The 24,572-nt window shown below is 36.8% G+C and overlaps 1 protein-coding gene across 6 annotated transcripts in view; it reads right to left on the reverse strand.

Moving 5' to 3' along the window:
- Nucleotides 1-24,572, reverse strand: part of ERBB4 (erb-b2 receptor tyrosine kinase 4) — a 1,162,809-nt gene that overhangs the window by 297,728 nt on the left and 840,509 nt on the right. The gene's annotated exons all lie outside the window — the stretch shown is intronic.

Here is a 24,572-nt window from a genome sequence, read left to right on the forward strand (position 1 = left end):
AAGGGAATAGAAATAAAACACAAGTTTTTTGTTTTCTTTGTTTTGTTTTGTTTTTTTTTGAGACAGATTCTTGCTTTGTCACCCAGATTGAAGTGCAGTGGCACGATCTTGCCTCACTGCAACCTCCACCTCCCGGGTTTAAGCAATTCTCCTGCCTCAGCCTCCTGAGTCGCTGGGATTACAGGTGCACACCACCACGCCCAGATAATTTTTGTATTTTTAATAGAAACAGGGTTTCACCATGTTGGCCAGGCTGGTCTTAAACTCCTGACCTCAAGTGATCCACTCACCTCAGCCTCCCAAAGTGCTGGGATTACAGTAGTGAGGCACTGCGCCAGCCAAAATATAAGTTTTCTACAGGACCCTGCTGTATTCTGGCTAGGTCTACCTTGCTATTAGTCAAGTCATCACACGTAAGGAAGAAGTTTTGAAAGAATATTCAGCAAATTACAGTGATTATTTATGCAGAAGTGTAGAGATTAAAGTAGTAACAATAGTCTTTAGTGTTATCTCTATGTTATCTCTATTTTTTGTTGTTGTTGATGGTAGAAGGGCCAAATAATTTTTAAATTTCCACTTAAGGCTAATCATCTTTGTTTCCCTTTATACTGAATATCTTTTATTCAGGATATTATTATTTATACTGTATGACATTATTTTAGTGAAGAGAGATTCGATATTGATAAGAAGAGCCATAAATACTTCAAATGTTATTCTGTGTGTCTGAAAGTGATTTGAGGTATTTGAAACACAACTGTATGTGGTATTCATGAAATATTAATAATTCTAAAGAAGATTAAAATATCAAAATCAACTTTATCTTTCCATTGGTTACCAATTTTACTTATTATGAGATGTAAAATTTTATGGCAAGAACATTTGTGAGGTGGGTTGGGATGGCACTGAATATGGTAGTTTAATATAAGCAGGCAACCATATCTGTGAAATCTGTGAAAGTTAACTTCTCTAACATATGCTTGAGAGAGCAAATCGCCCACACCTGTGATCCTGACTAGTTCTGAAACAGTGAAACAAATATTCCAATTCATATTTTCTTTGTCCTATATCCTGGGGTTATTAAAAAGGCCCCATGGTAAACTGTGTAAAAATTTTTTAAAGGCAGACTTAGATCTATCAACAAATCTTGCTACTTCTTGAATAATCTCTTTCAGTATAGTTTAAGAGAGGAATGTGTGTGTATGTGTGTCTGTGTGCAGCAGTTTTATTGAGGTATACATGGCATACAATATACTGCTCATAAAGTATACCATTTGATAAGTGCTGACATCAAGAACCACATCTACAATCAAGATAATTAATGTATTCATTATCTCCAAACGATTCCTCATGACCTTATGTAATCCTTGCCTCCTGCACCATCCTCCTTAGACAATCATTGGTCTGCTTTCTGTTACTCACTGTACATTAGTTTGCATTTTCTACAATTTTTAATAAAGGAACTTATACAGTATATTTTCTGTTTTTATATGGTTTCTTTCACTTGCATAATTATGTTGCGTTTCATCTATGTTACTGCATGTATCAATAGTTTATTCTTTTTTTTACTGAGTATATTCTATTGTATGGATATATGAAATTTATAATCCATTCACCTATTGACAGACATTTAGACTGTTCCATTTTGGGTGTTAAAAATAGTAGTAGTAGATTACTATGAATATATGTGTAAAAGTCTTTGTATGGGCATACACTTTCTTGTCCTTTAGATAAATACCCAGGAAAGGAATGGCTGGACAATATGGTAGGTATATGGTTAACTTTTTAAGAAACTGTCAAATTGTTTTTCAAAGTAGTTGTACCATTTTACATTCCTACCATCAATGAACACAACTCAAAATTTAGTTTCTCTACATCTTCACCAACACTGATGTGGTCACTTTGTTCAATTTTAAACTATCTAATTTGAACGCAGTAGTTCCTGATTGTGGTTTTGATTCACATTTTCCTAATGATTAAAAATGCTGAATATCTTTTAATGTGCTTATTTTTACATATCTCGTTTGGTCAAGTGCCACCAAATCTTTTCCCCATTTTATATTGTATTGATTGTTTCTTAATGAGTATTGAGAGTTTTTTATATATTCTGCAAGTATTTTCTCCCAATTTTAGCCATGTCTTTCCATTATTTTAATACTGTCTTTTGAAAGTAGAAGTTTTTCATTTTGATAATTTATCAATTTTTTTTTAAATCATACTTTTGACATCATATCTAAAAAGTTTTTGGTGTGTCCAACCCAGGTTCACAAAGGCTTCCTCTGGTATTTTCTTTTATAAGTTTTACAGGTTTCGCAATTAGCCATATGATTCATTTAGAGTTAATTTGCACATATGGTACTGTATTAGTCACAGTTCTCCAGAAAACTAGAACCATTAAGAGATTTTATACACATCACACACACACACATCACACACACACACACACACACACAATTGGCTCACACAAGTATGAAAACTGAGAAGTTTCACCATTTTCCACCTGAAAGCTGGAGACCTATGGAAGCCAGTGGTGCAGTACCCATCTGAGTCTAAAGGCCTGAGATCTGAGAGGAATGATGATGTAAATTCTGGTCCAAGTCCAAAGGCCTAAGAACCAGAAGCATCAATGATGTAAGTTCCATTCCAAGAGTAGGAGAAAGATCAATGTTCTAGCTCAAGTAGCCAAGCAGAGAGAGTGACTTCTCCCTTCTTTCAACTTTTTAATTTGGACCCTCAGTGTACCAGATGATGCCCACCCACACTGGTGAGGGCAATCTGTTTCATTTAGTATACCAATTCAAATGCTAACCTCATTTAGAAACATCCTCACAGACATCTCCAGAAATAATATTTAAAAAAATATCTGGTCACCCCATGCCCCATTAGGTTGATATATAAAATGAACAATCACAGGTACTATGTAAGGATCTATTCAGTTTTTGTATATGGATATTCAATATTTCCAGTATCATTTGTTGAAAAGATACACTTTCTGTATGAAATTTGCATATTTATAAGAAATAAGTTGTTCATACATTTCTGGTTCTCTACTCTCTTCCATCTATTTCTCTCTCACAGTATTTTTCCATAATTTTACTTTGAATGTACTTGTGCTTTTATATTTCAAGTCCATGTCTTGTAAGCAGCAATTATTGAGCCTTGTTTTTCTTTATTCCAATCTGATAATCTCTGCCCTTTAATTAGGGTGTTTGAACCATTTACATTTAATGTAATAATTGAAATAATTAAGTTGAAATAATTTATCTTAGTTTTTTTTTTCCTGTTGGTCCATTCTGCTCTCTTCCTCCTTTTGTTCTTTTCTCTTATGTTTTGGATAAATTGATTATTAAAATGATTTTATTTTATTTCTATTTGTGTTTTTCTGCATATGTGGCTTATAAGCTCTATAACTTTTGATTTGCTATTTTATCTTTTGGATTTATAATATAAATATTTTAAATTAAATATTTTATTCTGAAATAATTGTATATTAATGTGCAGTTGTAAGTAATGATACAGAGAGATACCGTGTTATAGACACTGAGTTTTATCTCATAAGATCTTAAAAAGTTTATAGTACAGTAACACAACTGGACATTGGCATTGATATAGGCAAAATACAGATTTCCTCATAGCAAGAATCCTTAATTTTGCACTTGTATCTTCACACTGACTTGTCTCCCACCTTCCCTTTAAACTTACCCATTAGAGCTCCATTGCTGCAACCTCTAATCTCTTCTCCATTGCTGTAATTTGGTAATTTTAAAATTTATATAAATGGAATCGTACAGTATGTAATTTTTCATAATTGGCACTTTTGTCAATTAGAGTACATATGCAGAGATTCATCCAGGTTGTTGTGTTTATTGTTTGTTTCTTTTTATTGATCATAGTATTTCATAGTATGGGTTACTACAATTTAACTATTTACCCATGAAAGGATATTTGGGTTGTTTCCAGTTTGGAGCTACTACAATTAGGGCTACTATAAACATTTGTGTATATGATTTTGCATAAATATAATTTTCATTTTTCTGTAATAAATTCTCGGGAGTTAATTGCTGGGTTATATGGTAGTAACATTTTAGTTAGGGTTTTTTTTTTTTTTTGAGGAAGTAGCAAACTATTTTCTAGAGTGATTGTACCATTTTACAGTCTCACCAACAATGTATTCATTATTACATTTCTCTGCATCTTCTCCCACATTTGATTTCATTACTCTTTTTATTTTAGCCATTCTGATAGGTGTAGTAATATCTCACTGTGTTTTAAATTTATATTTCCATAAAATGGCTAATAATGTCAAACATTTTTAATATGCTTATTTTTCATTTATATACTCTTCAGAGAAATGTTTCTTCGTATTTTTGACGATTGTAATTAGATTTCATTTATTTATTTATTTGCTATTTAGTGCTACTTTTTGTTCTTTATATATTCCATCTATCTATGAAACCATTCCTATAAACTTTGTAACACTAATAAGGGAAGATGGGAGGGGGAGAAATGAAAATAAACCAAGTGGCCGGATACAGTGGCTAATGCCTATAATCCCAGGATTTTGGGAGGCCAAAACTGGTGGATTACCTGAAGTCAGGAGTTTGAGACCAGCCTGGCCAACATGATGAAACCCCATCTCTACTAAAAACACAAAATTAGCTGGGCATGGTGTTGCATGCCTCTAATCCCAGCTACTCAGGAGGCTGAGGAAGGAGAATAGCTTGAAACCAGGAGGTGGCAGTTTCAGTGAGCCAAGATTGCGCCATTGCACTCCAGCCTGGGCAACAACAGTGAAACTCCATCTCAAAATAAAATAGAAAAAAGAAAAGAAAAGAAAAGAAGAAAAGAAAAGAAACCAAGCTTGCACACTCATCATTAGTAATTAATGTAGCTTTCTGTTTGACCTGCTTCCTCATAGTTATTTGCTTTTGTCTCAGAGTCATGCAGACCCTGTTACAAGATTATAGTTCCCCTTAACTGCTCTATAGATAACTATTTGAACATTATGAAACATTAGGTTTTGCCTTAAGATGTTCTTTCACGTCCTGCATGCCAGAGAAATCACTGATGCCAGCTGGTCTGAAGGACCCCACTGATGCCAACTGGTCTGAAGGACCCTATGAGGAGATGACTCACCAAAGAATGGAGTTTCCACATCCTGATGACTTCATCCTTCTTACTCTGACCAACCAATGGTCATAGTTTTCTAGCTCCTTGCTCTTACAAACCCCAGCCCAGAATTCTCAGAGAGATAAATTTGAGGGTTTCCTCCCATCTCCTCACTAGGTTGCCCTGCAATCATTAAACTGTCTCTCTGCTGCAAACCCTGCTGTCTCAGAATATTTGTATATTACTGTACAGCAGGCATAAGAAGCTATTGGTCCTGTAACAACTATCTGATTTCAATATCTCCTCTCCTAATCTGTAGCTTATACTTTAGTTCTTATCTTAGGATATTTTACAGAGCAAATGATTTTAATTTTGATGAAGTTGAATTTATCATTTTGTTTTTTATAGATTGTTCTTTGCATGCAAACTCTAAATTCTTTTCACCTAATTCTAAATCCCTAATGATTTCTCCATTTTTTACCTCAAAATTTTATAGCTTTACATTTTACATTTAATCTCATGACCTGTTTTGAAAGTTAATGTTTTTATAAGATGTGAGATGTAGCTTAGGGTTCATTTTTTTATTCTATAGATGTCCATTTGCTCTGGCACTATTTGCTTTAAAGGCTACCTTTCCTCTAATTAATTGCTTTTGCACCTTTGTAAAAAATATACTGGGTATAGGATATTGCGGGGAGGAGCCAAGATGGCGGAAAAGGAACAGCTCTGGTCTACAGCTCCCAGCGTGAGCGATGCAGAAGACGGGTGATTTCTGCATTTCCATCTGAGGTACCATGTTTATCTCACTAGGGAGTGCCAGACAGTGGGCGCAGGTCAGTGGGTGAGTGCACTGTGCCCCAGCCGAAGCAGGGGCGAGGCATTGCCTCACTCGGGAAGCGCGAGGGGTTAGGAAGTTCCCTTTCCAGGGGTGACAGACGGCACCTGGAAAATCGGGCCACTCCCACCCGAATACTGTGCTTTTCCAACGGGCTTAGGAAACGGTGCACCAGGAGATTATACCCCGCACCTGGCTCAGAGGGTCCTACGCCCACGGAGTCTCGCTGATTACTAGCACAGCAGTCTGAGATCAAACTGCAAGGCGGCTGCGAGGATGGCGGAGGGGCGCCCGCCATTGCCCAGGCTTGCTTAGGTAAACAAAGCAGCCAGGAAGCCCGAACTGGGTGGAGCCCACCACAGTTCAAGGAGGCCTGCCTGCCTCTGTAGGCTCCACCTCTGGGGGCAGGGCACAGACAAACAAAAAGACAGCAGTAACCTCTGCAGACTTAAATGTCCCTGTCTGACAGCTGTGAGGAGAGCAGTGGTTCTCCCAGCACGCAGCTGGAGATCAGAGAACGGGCAGACTGCCTCCTCAAGTGGGTCCCTGACCCCTGACCCCCAAGCAGCCTAACTGGGAGGCACCCCCAGCAGGGGCAGACTGACACCTCACACGGCCGGCCGGGTACTCCAACAGACCTGCAGCTGAGGGTCCTGTCTGTTAGAAGGAAAACTAACAAACAGAAAGGACATCCACACCAAAAACCCATCTGTACATCACCATCATCAAAGACCAAAAGTAGATAAAACCACAAAGATGGGGAAAAAACAGAGCAGAAAAACTGGAAACTCTAAAAAGCAGAGTACCTCTCCTCCTCCAAAGGAACGCAGTTCCTCACCAGCAACGGAACACAGCTGAACGGAGAATGACTTTGACGAGCTGAGAGAAGAAGGCTTCAGACGATCAAATTACTCCAAGCTACGGGAGGATGTTCAAACCAAAGGCAAAGAAGTTGAAAACTTTGAAAAAAATTTAGAAGAATGTATAACTAGAATAACCAATACAGAGAAGTATTTAAAGGAGCTGATGGAGCTGAAAACCAAGGCTCGAGAACTACATGAAGAATGCAGAAGCCTCAGGAGCCGATGCAATCAAATGGAAGAAAGGGTATCAGCAATGGAAGATGAAATGAATGAAATGAAGCAAGAAGGGAAGTTTAGAGAAAAAAGAATAAAAAGAAATGAGTAAAGCCTCTAAGAAATGTGGGACTATGTGAAAAGACCAAATCTACGTCTGATTGGTGCACCTGAAAGTTACAGGGAGAATGGAACCAAGTTGGAAAACACTCTGCAGGATATTATCCAGGAGAACTTCCCCAATCTAGCAAGGCAGGCCAACATTCAGATTCAGGAAATACAGAGAACGCCCCAAAGATACTCCTCGAGAAGAGCAACTCCAAGACACATAATTGTCAGATTCACCAAAGTTGAAATGAAGGAAAAAATGTTAAGGGCAGCCAGAGAGAAAGGTCGGGTTACCCTCAAAGGGAAGCCCATCAGATTAACAGCGGATCTCTCGGCAGAAACTCTACAAGCCAGAAGAGAGTGGGGGCCAATATTCAACATTCTTAAAGAAAAGAATTTTCAACCCAGAATTTCATATCCAGCCAAATTAAGCTTCATAAGTGAAGGAGAAATAAATTGCTTTACAGACAAGCAAATGCTGAGAGATTTTGTCACCACCAAGCCTGCCCTAAAAGAGCTCCTGAAGGAAGCGGTAAACATGGAAAGGCACAACTGGTACCAGCCGCTGCAAAATCATGCCAAAATGTAAAGACCATCGAGACTAGGAAGAGACTGCATCAACTAACGAGCAAAATAGCCAGCTAACATCATAATGACAGGATCAAATTCACAAATAACAATATTAACTTTAAATGTAAATGGACTAAATGCTCCAATTAAAAGACACAGACTGGCAAATTGGATAAAGACTCAAGACCCATCAGTGTGCTGTATTCAGGAAACCCATCTCATGTGCAGAGACACACATAGGCTCAAAATAAAAGGATGGAGGAAGATCTACCAAGCAAATGGAAAACAAAAAAAGGCAGGGGTTGCAATCCTAGTTTCTGATAAAACAGACTAAACCAACAAAGATCAAAGGAGACAAAGAAGGACATTACATAATGGTAAAGGGATTAATTCAACAAGAAGAGCTAACTATCCTAAATATATACGCACTCAATACAGGAGCACCCAGATTCATAAAGCAAGTCCTGAGTGACCTACAAAGAGACTTAGACTCCCACACATTAATAATGGGAGACTTTAACACCCCACTGTCAACATTAGACAGATCAAGGAGACAGAAAGTCAACAAGGATACCCAGGAATTGAACTCAGCTCTGCACCAAGCAGACCTAATAGACATCTACAGAACTCTCCACCCCAAATCAACAGAATATACATTTTTTTCAGCACCACACCACACCTATTCCAAAATTGACCACATACTTGGAAGTAAAGCTCTCCTCAGTAAATGTAAAAGAACAGAAATTATAACAAACTATCTCTCAGATCACAGTGCAATCAAGCTAGAATTCAGGATTAAGAATCTCACTCAAAACCGCTCAACTACATGGAAACTGAACAACCTGCTCCTGAATGACTACTGGGTACATAACGAAATGAAGGCAGAAATAAAGATGTTCTTTGAAACCAACGAGAACCAAGACACAACATACCAGAATCTCTGGGATGCATTCAAAGCCGTGTGTAGAGGGAAATTTATAGCACTAAATGCCCACAAGAGAAAGCAGGAAAGATCCAAAATTGACACCCTAACATCACAATTAAAAGAATTAGAAAAGCAAGAGCAAACACATTCAAAAGCTAGCAGAAGGCAAGAAATAACTAAAATCAGAGCAGAACTGAAGGAAATAGAGACACAAAAAACCCTTCAAAAAATTAATGAATCCAGGAGCTGGTTTTTTGAAAGGATCAACAAAACTGATAGACCGCTAGCAAGATTAATAAAGACAAAAAGAGAGAAGAATCAAATAGATGCAATACAAAAGGATAAAGGGGATATCACCACTGATCCCACAGAAATACAAACTACCATCAGAGAATACTACAAACACCTCTACGCAAATAAACTGGAAAATCTAGAAGAAATGGATAAATTCCTCAACACATACACCCTCCCAAGACTAAACCAGGAAGAAGTTGAATCTCTGAATAGACCAATAACAGGAGCTGAAATTGTGGCAATAATCAATAGCTTACCAACCAAAAAGAGTCCAGGACCAGATGGATTCACAGCCGAATTCTACCAGAGGTACAAGGAGGAACTGGTACCATTCCTTCTGAAACTATTCCAATCAATAGAAAAAGAGGGAATCCTCCCTAACTCATTTTATGAGGCCAGCATCATCCTGATACCAAAGCCGGGCAGAGACACAACCAAGAAAGAGAATTTTAGACCAATATCCTTGATGAACATCGATGCAAAAATCCTCAATAAAATACTGGCAAACCGAATCCAGCAGCACATCAAAAAGCTTATCCACCATGATCAAGTGGGCTTCACCCCTGGGATGCAAGGCTGGTTCAATATACACAAATCAATAAATGTAATCCAGCATATAAACAGAACCAAAGACAAAAACCACATGATTATCTCAATAGATGCAGAAAAGGCCTTTGACAAAATTCAACAACGCTTCATGCTAAAAACTGTCAATAAATTAGGTATTGATGGGACGTATCTCAAAATAATAAGAGCTATCTATGACAAACCCACAGCCAATATCATACTGAATGGGCAAAAACTGGAAGCATTCCCTTTGAAAACTGGCACAAGACAGGGATGCCCTCTCTCACCACTTCTATTCAACATAGTGTTGGAAGTTCTGGCCAGGGCAATTAGGCAGGAGAAGGAAATAAAGGGTATTCAATTAGGAAAAGAGGAAGTCAAATTGTCCCTGTTTGCAGACGACATGATTGTATATCTAGAAAACCCCATCTTCTCTGCCCGAAATCTCCTTAAGCTGATAAGCAACTTCAGCAAAGTCTCAGGATACAAAATCAATGTACAAAAATCACAAGCGTTCTTATGCACCAATAACAGACAAACAGAGAGCCAAATCATGAGTGAACTCCCATTCACAATTGCTTCAAAGAGAATAAAATACCTAGGAATCCAACTTACAAGGGATGTGAAGGACCTCTTCAAGGAGAACTACAAACTGCTGCTCAAGGAAATAAAAGAGGATACAAACAAACGGAAGAACATTCCATGCTCATGGGTAGGAAGAATCAATATCGTGAAAATGGCCATACTGCCCAAGGTAATTTACAGATTCAATGCCATCCCCATCAAGCTACCAATGACTTTTTTCACAGAACTGGAAAAAACTACTTTAAAGTTCATATGGAACCAAAATGGAGCCCGCATTGCCAAGTCAATCCTAAGCCAAAAGAACAAAGCTGGAGGCATCACACTACCTGACTTCAAACTATACTACAAGGCTACAGTAATCAAAACAGCATGGTACTGGTACCAAAACAGAGATATAGATCAATGGAACAGAAAAGAGCCCTCAGAAATAACGCCGCGTATCTACAACTATCTGATCTTTGACAAACCTGAGAAAAACAAGCAATGGGGAAAGGACTCCCTATTTAATAAATGGTGCTGGGAAAACTGTCTAGCCATATGTAGAAAGCTGAAACTGGATCCCTTCCTTACACCTTATACAAAAATCAATTCAAGATGGATTAAAGACTTAAACGTTAGACCTGAAACCATAAAAACCCTAGAAGAAAACCTAGGCATTACCATTCAGAACATAGGCATGGGCAAGGACTTCATGTCTAAAACACCAAAAGCAATGGCAACAAAAGCCAAAATTGACAAATGGGATCTAATTAAACTAAAGAGCTTCTGCACAGCAAAAGAAACTACCATCAGAGTGAACAGGCAACCTACAAAATGGGAGAAAATTTTCGCAACCTACTCATCTGACAAAGGGCTAATATCCAGAATCTACAATGAACTCCAACAAATTTACAAGAAAAAAACAAACAACCCCATCAAAAAGTGGGCGAAGGACATGAACAGACACTTCTCAAAAGAAGACATTTATGCAGCCAAAAAACACATGCAAAAATGCTCACCATCACTGGCCATCAGAGAAATGCAAATCAAAACCACAATGAGATACCATCTCACAGCAGTTAGAATGGCAATCATTAAAAAGTCAGGAAACAACAGGTGCTGGAGAGGATGTGGAGAAATAGGAACACTTTTACACTGTTGGTGGGACTGTAAACTAGTTCAACCCTTGTGGAAGTCAGTGTGGCCATTCCTCAGGGATCTAGAACTAGAAATTCCATTTGACCCAGCCATCCCATTACTGGGTATATACCCAAAGGACTATAAATCATGCACACGTATGTTTATTGCGGCATTATTCACAATAGCAAAGACTTGGAACCAACCCAAATGTCCAACAATGATAGACTGGATTAAGAAAATGTGGCACATATACACTATGGAATACTATGCAGCCATAAAAAATGATGAGTTCATGTCCTTTGTAGGGACATGGATGAAATTGGAAATCATCATTCTCAGTAAACTGTCGCAAGAACAGAAAACCAAACACCACATATTCTCACTCATAGGTGGGAAATGAACAATGAGAACACATAGACACAGGAAGGGGAACATCACACTTTGGGGATGGTTGTGGGGTGGGGGGAGGGGGGAGGGATAGCATTGGGAGATATACCTAATGCTAGATGATGAGTTAGTGGGTGCAGTGCACCAGCATGGCACATGTATACATATGTAACTAACCTGCACATTGCACACATGTACCACAAAACCTAAAGTATAATAATAAAAAAAAATATATAGGGTATATTTGTGTGAATTATTTCTGAGTTTGTTTTATTGATCTGTGTATTATCCTCTACCAATAACACACAGCCTTAATTATGGCAGCTATGTAATAAATCTTGAAAATATGTAGACTGAATATTCCCACTTCCTTTGTTTCTTTTCCAAAATTGTTTTAGTTAGAGTAACTTGTTTGTCTTTCCATATAAATTATATAATAATCTTGACTCTATCTCAAGAAACCTTTTTGAGATTTTGATAAGAATTGTACTAAAGCTGTATATCAGTTTAGGGAGAATTGACATCTTTATGATTTTGAGCTATTCAATACAGGAACACAGTATGCTTTTGCATTTATTTACATCTGCTTTGATTTCTTTCATCAGTATTTTGTAGTTTTCAGCATACAAGTCCTGTATATGTTTTGTTAAACTTACACCAAAGTATTTCATCTTTTAAGTAATTATAAATAGTATTATAGTTTTAATTTCTATGTCCCCATGTTAATTACATGTATTCAGATACAATTAAACTTTGTAAGTTTTATCTTTTATCCTATAATCATGCTGAATTTGCTTATTTATTTTAGGAGGTTTTTGTAGATTTTTTTGAAATTTTTTATGTACATAATCATGCCATCTGTGAATAGAGAGTTTTTTTTTCCTTTTCAATCTATATGCTTTATTTTTCATTTCTTGCCTTATTTGCTAGGTAGAACTTTCAATACTATGTTAAATGAGTGATAAGAGAGGACTTTCTTTTCTTGTTCCCAATCTAGTGCAAAAGCCTTCAGAAGCTTTTCACCATTAAGCATGTTAGCTGTAGGATTTTTGTAGATGGTCTTCATGAAGGGGAAAAACTTACTCCGAATTTCTATTTTTTTATGAGATTTTTAAACAGAAACAAGTGTTAAAATTTCAAATGCTTTTTCTATATCAATTGATGTTATAATGAATTTTTTCTTCCTTGGACTGTTAATATGATATATTACATTTTTGATTATCAAGTATTGTGCCAATCATATATCCCTGGAATAAACTCATTTGGTTATGTTGTATAATTCTTTGTATATATTGCTGAATGCTATTTGCTACTACTTTGCTAAGGAGTTTTGCCTCTAGATTCTTTAGAGCTACATTGGCCTTTAGTTTTCTTTCTTTTTGGAGGGGGTATCCTTTCTTCATTTATGAATACTAATATTCAAAACCATCATGAAAAATAGGAATGATCATGGATTTTATAGGTGGGCAGAGTCACAGAGAGTGTAAGCTGCCCAATGCCACAAGAGTTGGGTTAAAACCCAATACTGGGCTGGGCATGGTGGCTCATGCCTGTAATCCCAGCACTTTGGGAGGCCAAGGCGGGCGGATCACGAGGTCAGGAGATCGAGACCATCCTGGCTAACACAGTGAAACCCTGTCTCTACTAAAAAAAACAAAAAAAAACAAAAAAAACACAAAAAGTTAGCCAGGCGTGGTGGTGGGAGCCTGTAGTCCCAGTTACTTGGGAGGCTGAGGCAGAAGAATGGCGTGAACACGGGAAGCGGAGCTTGCAGTGAGCCGAGATCGCACCACTGCACTCCAGCCTGGGTGACAGAGCAAGACTCCGTCTCAAAAAAAGAAAAGAAAAAACGAAAAAAGAACCCCCCCCCCAACAATGTTGTCTATTATCTGTCACTCAGTGGAGATGAAAATGTGAACTCCATACCCTGCCTTCTCTGATATCACAGGGAAGGGAGGTTGGCCTGGTGAGAGTAGAGTTTGCGAGCTTGAATGAAGTTTGTTTGTTATTTTTAGCATTGTATGTTGTTTGTTGTTTTTCTGTGGTGTTTGGCTGGAGTAGAGCAGTTATTGTCTAAAATGTTTCTGTCTTGCCTATCTGCCCCTTTCCAGATTCTTTGAGTAGAAACAACAGGCTTTTGTTGGGGCTTTTTTTATCTGCATCTGTTGGGGATTCTGAGTTGCCAGTTTCTTCATCTCGAAATCTGGGATATATGCAGCAAAAAGAAAACTCAGAGAACTCACCTCTGCATTGTTCTTTGGGTTCCAAGATCCCACACCTGTCTGCCTCTTCTGTCTACCTTTCAGAGTCGTCTTATAATGTCCAGGGTTTTTATTTGTACTTAGTGGGAGGAAAAGGTAAAAGTATGTTTCCTCCATCTTCACAGAAGCAAAATTCCAGAATACATCTTTAATTTATTACCGCCTGTTTTCAAGTTATACTCTACCACTTTACATCTATTCTAAGGATCTTAAAATAGGATGCTTTTATTTCTTCATTCCTTACTTTTGAGCTATTGTCATACATCTTACTTTCCCATGTTATTCACTCCACATTTCATTGTTACTATTTTTGATTTAGCATGACATTGTATTTGAAGACAACTAAATAATAAGATGAAAATCTTATATATTCATCCACGTAGTTACCGTTTCTGGTGCTCCTCAGCCTATGTACAGATCCACATTTCCATCTGGTATTATTTCCTCCTGTCTGAAGGACTTCCTTTAATATTTCTTACAGTGCAGTTGTCTCTCTGTGCTGCTTTCCTCTCTGGTATTGTCTGTGAACTCTAGCTGCATTATTCTGCCTGGACTCCTAGCTCTGTCTTCTCAACTTGGAGTTCTTGGAACTCTGCCTGGGATCTCCGTCATTATACTGTGGCTTGAAAATCTCTCTCAATGCAGTTAGCCAGAGCAGTCATAAGGCTCACCTCATTTATTTTCTCACTCTCAGGAATCACTTTCCCTTGTGTTCTGCTCTCCAGTCTCTTGCAAACTGTTGTTTCATCTATTTTGTCCTTTTTTAGATTGTTTCATGAGGAAGGGTAAATTCGATCCCTCCCTTTTGTTATTTCATCTTGGTCAGAAGTGAACATCTTATATTTACTTTTAACAATGCAAAGTGGGATTACTTGCTATTTCTTGTTTATAGACAAAAGTTTTCCCATAAAATTTCTCCTAAATGCTCCAAAAAAGCTGCTAAGCACCCACTAAACTTCATTGAAAACTATATATTCTTCTATTCTAACTAATTAACTTTATAGTTATCATTTTAAATAACAGATAAAGAGAATTTTTAAAGATAATCTGAAAGAACAGAGACTAAATGGAATGCATTCCTCTGTAGATAGGATTGACCCTACACTTAAATATATTATAAATTATTTTAGGTAACTCATAGTTTGCAGGTTTTGCTTAATTGTGGTTTTCTCCATGTCTTAAAGATTTATTAAAATGAAGTGTCATATATTATGACTATATTTTATCTTCTTATCATATCTAGATTCTCTTCCCCTGAAAAGTTGAACGATTTGATGTTTTACTTGGGAACGGCTTATCAACAGTTTATCTGTTATATTAATTTTGAACCAATAGCAATAGTGCTTCTTTCTTTCTGATTTAGTCATAATACAGAGGAAGAGGTCTCTCTCATTCCACAAAAGAAATGTCAGCATAAATGGAATCTGTTTGTTTGAAACAGAGTTTCACTCTGTTGTCCTGGCTGGAGTGGAGTGGTGTGATATGGGCTCAGTGTAGCCTTGACTCCTGTGCTCAAGTGATCCTTCCACCTTAGCCTCCCAAGTAGCTTGGACTAAAGGTATGCACCATGATACCTGGCTAATTTTTTTTTTTTTTGTAGTGATGGAGTTTCACTGTGTTGCCCATGCTAGTCTCGAACTCTGGGCTCAAGATATTCTCCCATCTCTGCCTCCCAAAGTGCTGGGATTACAGGCATGAATGATTGCACCCAGCAAGAAATATAATCTTAACATAGGTCTTATATCACCAGTTCCCAAAAAGTAGAATATAAATGACTTCCCACTAATTCATGAAGACGTAAAGAGTAAAAAGACAGTTTAACCAAACTGATTAAATATAAATGGGTGGTCGAATTCTATATAATAGACAAAGTTAAAAAGTAGCAAAGATCAATTATATTTATGAATATTAAATTACAATACTCATTTTATAGCCATTTAGACACTTAAAGGTTACTTATCAAGTATCTCATTTTCTGACATATATAGTTATATAAAGTGTTTGCATACTCTTGCTAAGGGGATAAACATGATCTTGAGAGGAAATCCTGAAGAGGGAAAGTTGTATTATGAGAACAACTTGTAAAGAGAAGTAGAGAATGGTTAAAATTATACTGTATGGTGTCATGAGTCTCTCACTCTGTATTGATCACTTTTGTTTTCTTTTTTTAATATTTTTTTGTTTATCAAGTTCTATCTCAGGCCTTCAATTACAGATAATTTTATCTATCTATCTAAAATATATATATACACTTTATAGATATATATAGAAATATGTATCAACGTAATATATATTATGTATAATATATAATATAAATCTAATATATATTCAGTGCTAAGTTAATATAGAATATAGCAGTTGTCTTAAGTTAGTGTTCTAACTTAACTCAGTTTCTTTCTTGAGGACATTGACAAGGTCACGAATATTCCCTTGGCACCGTCTATTTTATGATATTCCATAAACTTTTGGGTCTATTTATTTTACCATATCACGTTATTTACTTTCAGGCTTGCTATCTTCTCCCTCTTTTCCCTTCCCCTTACCTCTGCTAAAGATGACAGAACTTTACAGTAAGTGGAAGGGTAAAGGCTGACTGCTTTGATCTTTTGTTATATGCTTTGACATTAATTGGAGAGGAAGCTTTATCTTCACTCAAAATCTTACCTCTCTTCTGCTGTCTAATGCCTCCCTGAGTCTTTATCATATGCCCAATTTCAGAGCAGTTTTGGGTCAGGGAAACAATATCTATTGGAAGAAATCAATAATAAACAGGAAATCATCATAAATATTTTTTTCTCATTCTTTCCAAACCAATAGATGATTGAAGTGAAGGTTGGTTGATCATTTTCTCTAGAGTGAAACCAAAGGAAGTATCTCCACATAGCATAGAACAAAAGGCCAAGGAAGCTACTTCTTTGAAATTCTTAAGAGAAAAGGAATTTTCGATCAGCACCAAGAATTCAACAGCCCTCTGACTTCCCGCAGTGATAGTCATGAGTGAAGGAGTGGAAGGGCTCTTCAATGGCTTACAGTTCAAAAGGCCACTATAAATCTCTCTAAAGAAACTTTAGCAATGTAGTTATTAGGAAACCTTTAACTTCTTCTGTGCTTCCTCTGGAAGCTGCAAAATAGATTTTTCTTTATCTCATCTGAATTCCAGCTGTCTGTTAAAAATTTGGAGAGATAATAATGTGCTTAGTATTTTGACCTTTACCGAGAACATTGAACCTGCTTTAACTAAAATAGAGGGAAGCTTTAAGTAATGGATTTTGCTACAGTTTTACATGTGAAAGTAAATGGATTATTTCAAAAATATTGAAATGTATTTGAACAGGTATTGTTAATCTTTTTTTTAAAAGCTGAGAAGTACTGTTTAGTGGTCATTATAGTTAAGGTTTTGTGATTAGACATAGATTTAAACCCTTACTCTGTAATTACCCATGTAGCCTTGGGCAATTACTTACATGCTACTTATCTTTAAAGTGAATAGTAATATCTTCTTTCAGGATTGTGATGAAGATTAGACATAAAATTAGTAGAATTTTTAATACAGGGTCTAAGACATTAAGTAAATGCTCAATACATGTACTCAAGAGAAATGTGAAGGCATAAAAGCATATCCCTGTGTTTATTTTAAAAAATATTTATTGAGAAACTACTTTGTGCTAGCTCTGCTAAGAGCTGAGGATATAACTGAAACATGAAATAGAATACATATTTTGTTACCTCATGGAGTTTACAGCTAATTAGAAAAACAGGCTGCATATAAATTTATGTATGCATAGAAATATATATATGTGTGTGTATATATATATATATACACATATATATATATATATAACAGATTGCTGAGAGAACATAGAATATAGCAGTTGTCTTAACTTAATGGGCAAATGGCATTAGGTCAGCCCACAAAAGAAGGGACATTAAAGCTGAAATAAGAAGGGTAAGTAAGAGTTCTTAAGGCAAAGGGGTAGGGGAAAGGGGCAATTGTAACTCTAGCCAAGAGAGTCTGAGGAAGGAATCAGATTAGTGCTCTCAGAAAACTGACATGGGCAGCATATGAGAAAGTGGTACCCTGTAACCTGGTGAGATGGAGAAGGGAAGGATTGTGCAGGACCTAGTGGCCATTTTTAGGATTTTGTGTTTTGGTCAAAGAGCTGTTGGACTCTGTTGAAAGGTTCTAAGCAAGAGAGTAAAGGACCTCCTATTTCAAAAAATGTCACTTCAATTTCTTTGATGGGATTGACTTGAAGGTATATTTGAATAGTTGGTGACAAGGAGATAATAGCGATAATAGAGATAGCCATTTGACCCAAATAGCGTCAATCTGTACTGAAGAGGGAAGGTAGAGCTTTTTAATCTGTGTTCATAAACTCTGTGAATGCTCTTAGCATATGCCTGCCAGGGCCAGTCAACTTTCATGAAGAATGAGAATTTGCCTAAGAGGAAAGCAGAGTGAAGCAAATAGAGGATTGAGCCCTAGTGATGTTGTTTGAACCCCTGGATCCAATTGTGTCCAAAAAGCTACTTCTTGGACTTCTCATTTCTGTGAGTTAATACGTTCTCTTTATGCCTAAAGTAATTTGGGTTGGACTTATGTCACTAAAAGAATACTGAAATAATTTTCTATTCATGCTGTAACAAATTACTACAAACTTCATTGCTTAAAACCACCTACATTTAGTCTCTCATAGTTCTGGAGTTCAGAAGTCCAAAACGACTCTTAAGGGGCTAGAATCAAGGTGTCAGCAAAGCTGATTGCTTCTGAAGTCTCCAGGAGAGAATTTGTTCCTTGCCTCTTTTAGCTTTTAAAGACCCCTTTGGCGTTGGCTTGTAGTGACATCGCTCCAACCTTTGCTTCCATGGTCACATCACCTTTTCCTTTACAGTAGTCAAACCTCCCTCTACCTTCCTCTTATAAAGACACATGTGATCATATTTGTAACCCACTCAAACAACTTCAGGATAATCATTCTATTTTAAGATCTACAACATCTGCTAAGTCCTTTTTACCATATAAGATAACATTCATAGGTTCTGAAGATTTGAATGCAGTCATCGTCATGGGGCCATCATTTAGTCTTTCGTAAGCACTAAACTGTCTGGCAATAAGCTCTGTGTGTAGGCAAGGTTAGACATGTGTAAAGTGTAATGACATTATATGACATTGTAAAAAAATTATAATGGGTTAATAAAGAAGTTGGGGAAGCAGTAGTGGAGAAGTAAGTGCAGAGACATACCCATTCCCCATGTTGAATAGGTTAAATAGATGCTAGACAAATTGTTGTTAACTCTTATATACCCTAGTTACTCTGTATCTCTGACGTGAGTGGGACCAGAGCTGGAAATTCTGATAGGAGGAGGTGAGAGGCAGTAGTGACAGCAGAAATAAAATTTTAGAAAGTCTTAAGGTTTGATTAGAAAACTGAGCAGAATATAAAATACCTCTCAGAAGAGATATAAGTGTAAAAAAGTAAAATGAATCCAAAAGTATTTTGTTGAAAGTCTAAAGTAAATAAAATTTGATAGTACAATACTTATTATAGTATAATTACCCAATTACTGTATAAACTATAATTAAATATTCCCTTTATTTTATTGAATATGTTATTGTTAGTAAATGCAAAAAAATACCACTATTTATAGAATGCTTTTTAAAGTTAGCTCTTTATCTGTGTCTCCCAAACCTATTATTAAATATATGGTTTTAAGCTATTCAATTATGAATTTTCCTACAACAGAACACAGCTTCAGAAGAAAAAATGAATTGTTAGGATCACATGTTCTTGAATGTATTTTTGACTATAGAACGATGGGGGAATAACATGGGGTGTGACAGAGTAGAGTTTCCCAAAGGATTTCTCACAGGCACCTGTCTCAGAATGATCTGCTTTGTATTAAAAATGCAGAATCTAAGGTTTCCCACCGCACTGTCTGTGTTAGTTCCACAGAAATAGTGTAACAAACTGCCATAAACTAGGCTTCTTAAAACAACAGCAATTTATTCTCTCACAGTTCTAGAGATCAGAAGTCCAAAATGCAGGTGTTTGCAGGCTAGTTTCTTCTTGGGGCCTCAGAGGGAGAATGTTCTATGGTCCTCCCCTAGCTTCTGGAGGTTGCCAGCAATCCTTGGCATTCTGGGCTCACCTCTATATCACTCCAATAGTTGCTTCTGCTGTCACACAGCTGTATTTCCTCTGAGTGGGTGTATGTCTTCACATGGCGTTCTCATTTGTGTGTGTCCATCTGTGTGTCTCTTCTCTTCTTCTTGTAAGTACACTAGTCATTTGATGAAGGACCTACCCTGCTCCAGTATAAGCTCATTTTAACTTTCATTTTAACTACATGTGCAAATACCCTATTTCCAAATACGGTCACATTCATAGATACCAGGGGTCAGGACTTCACCATCTTTTGGAGGGGACACAATGCAAGTCACAATACTGTCTAAATAAGAATCTCTGGAGAACTGGAACCTAGCTTTTGCATTTTTAATAATTATAAGTTTTACTTTAAAATTTTGCAACCACTGATGGAGAGGCAAGTCAGGTTAAAATATCACCCACCATTTGTGATAAAAACTGGAGCCTGCAGTAATCCTGGCTTTTATTGTTGAGAGATCATTCTCTCAGAATTTCTAGATTACAAAATAGAAGGGGTATCATTTCTGTAGCTAATTGGCAAGAGTAACTGCTTATTATCCTTTTGATAAGAACATAGAGAACATTTTCTAGCATTGTTAGTAATTAGTGTGCTGTTTCAAATACAATAACAAAATCTTACTTGAATGCTTTTTTTTTTTTTTTACAAAGAACAGTGTATTGATGTATTACTCTAGTAATTTTAAAAGGAAAATCTTAGAAGTATAATTAAGATTTTCTATTTTCTGATACTCAGAAGAATAGTGACTTCACTGTATTCAAAGTTACACACTTAATGGTTCATACCAAGCTATGGTTTAATGAAATGTGTTGCAGAATTCATTGATTTCCCGGGCTCCCAGACCCAAAGGATGATTCTTCTAACTTGGTAGGCTGTATTTTGTTTGTAAAAGCACATTTACTCAAGATAGCATGGTATGGGTTAGGAGTGCACAAATTAAAGGTGAAAGTATGGGAGCAGGAGAAAGTAAGAAAATCTACCACCTTAGTAATATTTTCTTAAAATAAGGTAAATAATTTATAATCAAAATTCATTTTCTATAATATACAACATATTAGAAATGATGGCGATATAAACTCTGTTTATTTTACAGAAATCCAACATTTCTTATGATGTTATAGTAAGTAAAATGCTTGCTTCTGTATTTTGTTGTTTTATCACAGTTACCAGAGAAAAACAAATAAAACAATATACTAAGCAAACACTGTTTTATTCTCCACTGTGTGAGATACCTTCTATTCCCTACTTACTAACTCTTTGGACTGCTTCAATTCTGGACTCATTATAAAATTGGATGATGTTGTCATCCAGAGAGTTCAGTTATTAGCAATTAACTGTAGTTCTGGAATTACCTTTTTCTAGATTCATGTACAATGGGGTGGATTTTTCTACTGTCAAATTCCAGAAACATAAAAACCAGAGATAAATATAAAAATGTGTATCCTTTTTGGCTTCTTTGTGCCAAAAAATATATTCCCCATCACCAAATATTTTTCCCCTGAGCCATTAATTTAAACTTGATATTTTTTGGAATTTTAAAAAGTACTAAGTCTGTTACTTACCATAAAGCCAATTTTAAAATGTTTTAATTTAGAAGAGAAAAAAGAAAAATAAATATATTTCAAGGGATTCTCAAACATATACTTTTTATCTGCTTATGATTTTGAGATCATGTCTAAATTCTTCAATGTCCATCCTGTTAATAACATAATAACTAATCTTATTCCTTCCATATCTCCCAATGGTTGATGTTTTTCTCGCAAATTTTTAATTTGCCACTTTAATAAGGTAAATTTTTCTTCTGCGTAAAAAAGAAAGCTCTTGATATTTATCTTTCTGTTTTATCCCCAAAAAGGCATTTTTTCATAAAGTAAAATTAAATATTGTATCTTCACATTATATGTGTATATGTGAATGTCTAATATATAAACTATTTTTAATAGGAAAATAAAATTTTTAGTAGTAATAATAGCTAATACATGTATAGCTCGCTCTTGCTCTTTCCTTTCTTTCTCTTTTTCTCCTTCCTTCCTTACTTTCCTTCCTTCCTTCCTTCCTTTCCTTCCTTCCTTCCTCCCTCCGTCCCTTCCCCTCCCTCCTTATTTCCTTCCTTCTTTTCTTTCTCTTCCTTCCTTCCCTCCTTCCCCTTCCCCTTCCCCTTTCCCTCCCTCCCTTCCCTCCTTGCTTCCTTGCTTTCTTCCTCTCTCTCTCTTTCTTTCTCTTTCTCTCTTTCTTTCTTTCCTCACTTTGTTGCCCAGCCTGAAGTGCAATGGTGTGATCTTGGCTCACCACAACCTCCACCTCCAGGATTCAAGTGATTTTCCTGCCTCAGCCTCCCAAGTAGCTGGGATTACAGGCATGCACCATCACACCTGGCAAATTTTTGTATTTTTGGTAGAGACGGGGCTTCACCATATTGGCCAGGATGATCTTGAACTCCTGACTGCAGGTGATCTGCCCACCTCGGCCTCCCAAACTGCTAGGATTACAGGTTTTAGCCACTGTGCCCAGCTATGTATAGCACTTTCTTTGAGCCAGGCCGGCCTTCAATGAGGTGCATACTATTATAAATTCCATTTCAAAAATGATAAAACTGAGGTACAGAGACACTAAATGATCTCCATAAAAGTCAGATAGTAAAGAGTTCTGCTGAGATTAAAACCCAGGCCATTTGGCTCTAGAGTGTGCTCCTGAATAATATGTTATATGGGGTATACTTCAGTAAATCATCCAATTTTCTTATGAAAATTAATCACATTTTCATTATTTTTATTTTTATTTATTTATATATTTTTTGAGAAGGAATCATGCTCTGTCACCCAGGTTGGAGTACAGTGGCGTGATCTTGGCTCACTGCAACCTCCGCCTCCTGGGTTCAAGTAATTCTCCTGCCTCAGTCTCCTCAGTAGCTGGGACTACAGGCACCTGCCACCACGTCTGGCTAATTTTTGTATTTTTAGTAGAGACGGGGTTTCACCATGTTGGCCAGGCTGGTCTCGAACTCCTGACCTCAGGTGATCCACCCACCTCTGCCTCCCAAAGTGCTGGGATTACAGGCCTGAGCCATCACGCCTGGCCAGCATTTTCTTTATTTTGAGAAGAATCATGGTGAAATGAAGAGCCTTGACTTTGAAGTCAGACAGACATTGGGTTCAAATCCTTAATAGGATTTTAGTAGCTCCAAAACTGGAAATATTATTTAACTATCTTAATATATGTATACTCATCTGCAAATGCAGATGATTATACTTTACAGGGTGGTTGTAATAACTAAATTAAACCATATAGCTAGGTTGAGAGATAGAGTCTGGCACCTTTTAGCTGATTTGTTAGCTGATCAGCTAAAGTCAATAAGGAGAGATGGCTTGTTTAATAAATTATTTTGGATCCATACCGCAATCAGGAATTTTTTTCTCCTCTTTTTAATTTTCTTTCTTTCTTTTTTTTAATTAATTAATTAATTATTATTATACTTTAGGTTTTAGGGTACATGTGCACAATGTGCAGGTTAGTTACATATGTATACATGTGCCATGCTGGTGCGCAGCACCCACTAACTCATCATCTAGCATTAGGTATATCTCCTAATGCTATCCCTCCCCGCTGCCCCCACCCCACAACCGTCCCCAGAGTGTGATGTTCCCCTTCCTGTGTCCATGTGTTCTCATTGTTCAATTCCCACCTATGAGTGAGAATATGTGGTTTGGTTTTTTGTTCTTGCGACAGTTTACTGAGAATGATGATTTCCAATTTCATCCATGTCCCTACAAAGGACATGAACTCATCATTTTTTATGGCTGCATAGTATTCCATGGTGTATATGTGCCACATTTTCTTAATCCAGTCTATCATTGTTGGACATTTGGGTTGGTTCCAAGTCTTTCCTATTGTGAATAATGCCACAATAAACATATGTGTGCATGTGTCTTCATAGCAGCATGATTTATAGTCCTTTGGGTATATACCCAGTAATGGGATGGCTGGGTCAAATGGAATTTCTAGTTCTAGATCCCTGAGGAATGGCCACACTGACTTCCACAAGGGTTGAACTAGTTTACAGTCCCACCAACAGTGTAAAAGTGTTCCTATTTCTCCACATCCTCTCCAGCACCTGTTGTTTCCTGACTTTTTAATGATTGCCATTCTAACTGCTGTGAGATGGTATCTCATTGTGGTTTTGATTTGCATTTCTCTGATGGCCAGTGATGGTGAGCATTTTTTCATGTGCTTTTTGGCTGCATAAATGTCTTCTTTTGAGAGGTGTCTGTTCATGTCCTTCGCCCACTTTTTGATGGGGTTATTTGTTTTTTTCTTGTAAATTTGTTGGAGTTCATTGTAGATTCTGGATATTAGCCCTTTGTCAGATGAGTAGGTTGCGAAAATTTTCTCCCATTTTGTAGGTTGCCTGTTCACTCTGATGGTAGTTTCTTTTGCTGTGCAGAAGCTCTTTAGTTTAATTAGATCCCATTTGTCAATTCTGGCTTTTGTTGCCATTGCTTTTGGTGTTTTAGACATGAAGTCCTTGCCCATGCCTATGTTCTGAATGGTAATGCCTAGGTTTTCTTCTAGGGTTT

The sequence above is a fragment of the Pongo abelii genome, chromosome 11 (assembly GCF_028885655.2).
Source record: "Pongo abelii isolate AG06213 chromosome 11, NHGRI_mPonAbe1-v2.0_pri, whole genome shotgun sequence".
In the NCBI taxonomy this organism is placed as follows: Eukaryota; Metazoa; Chordata; class Mammalia; order Primates; family Hominidae; genus Pongo; species Pongo abelii.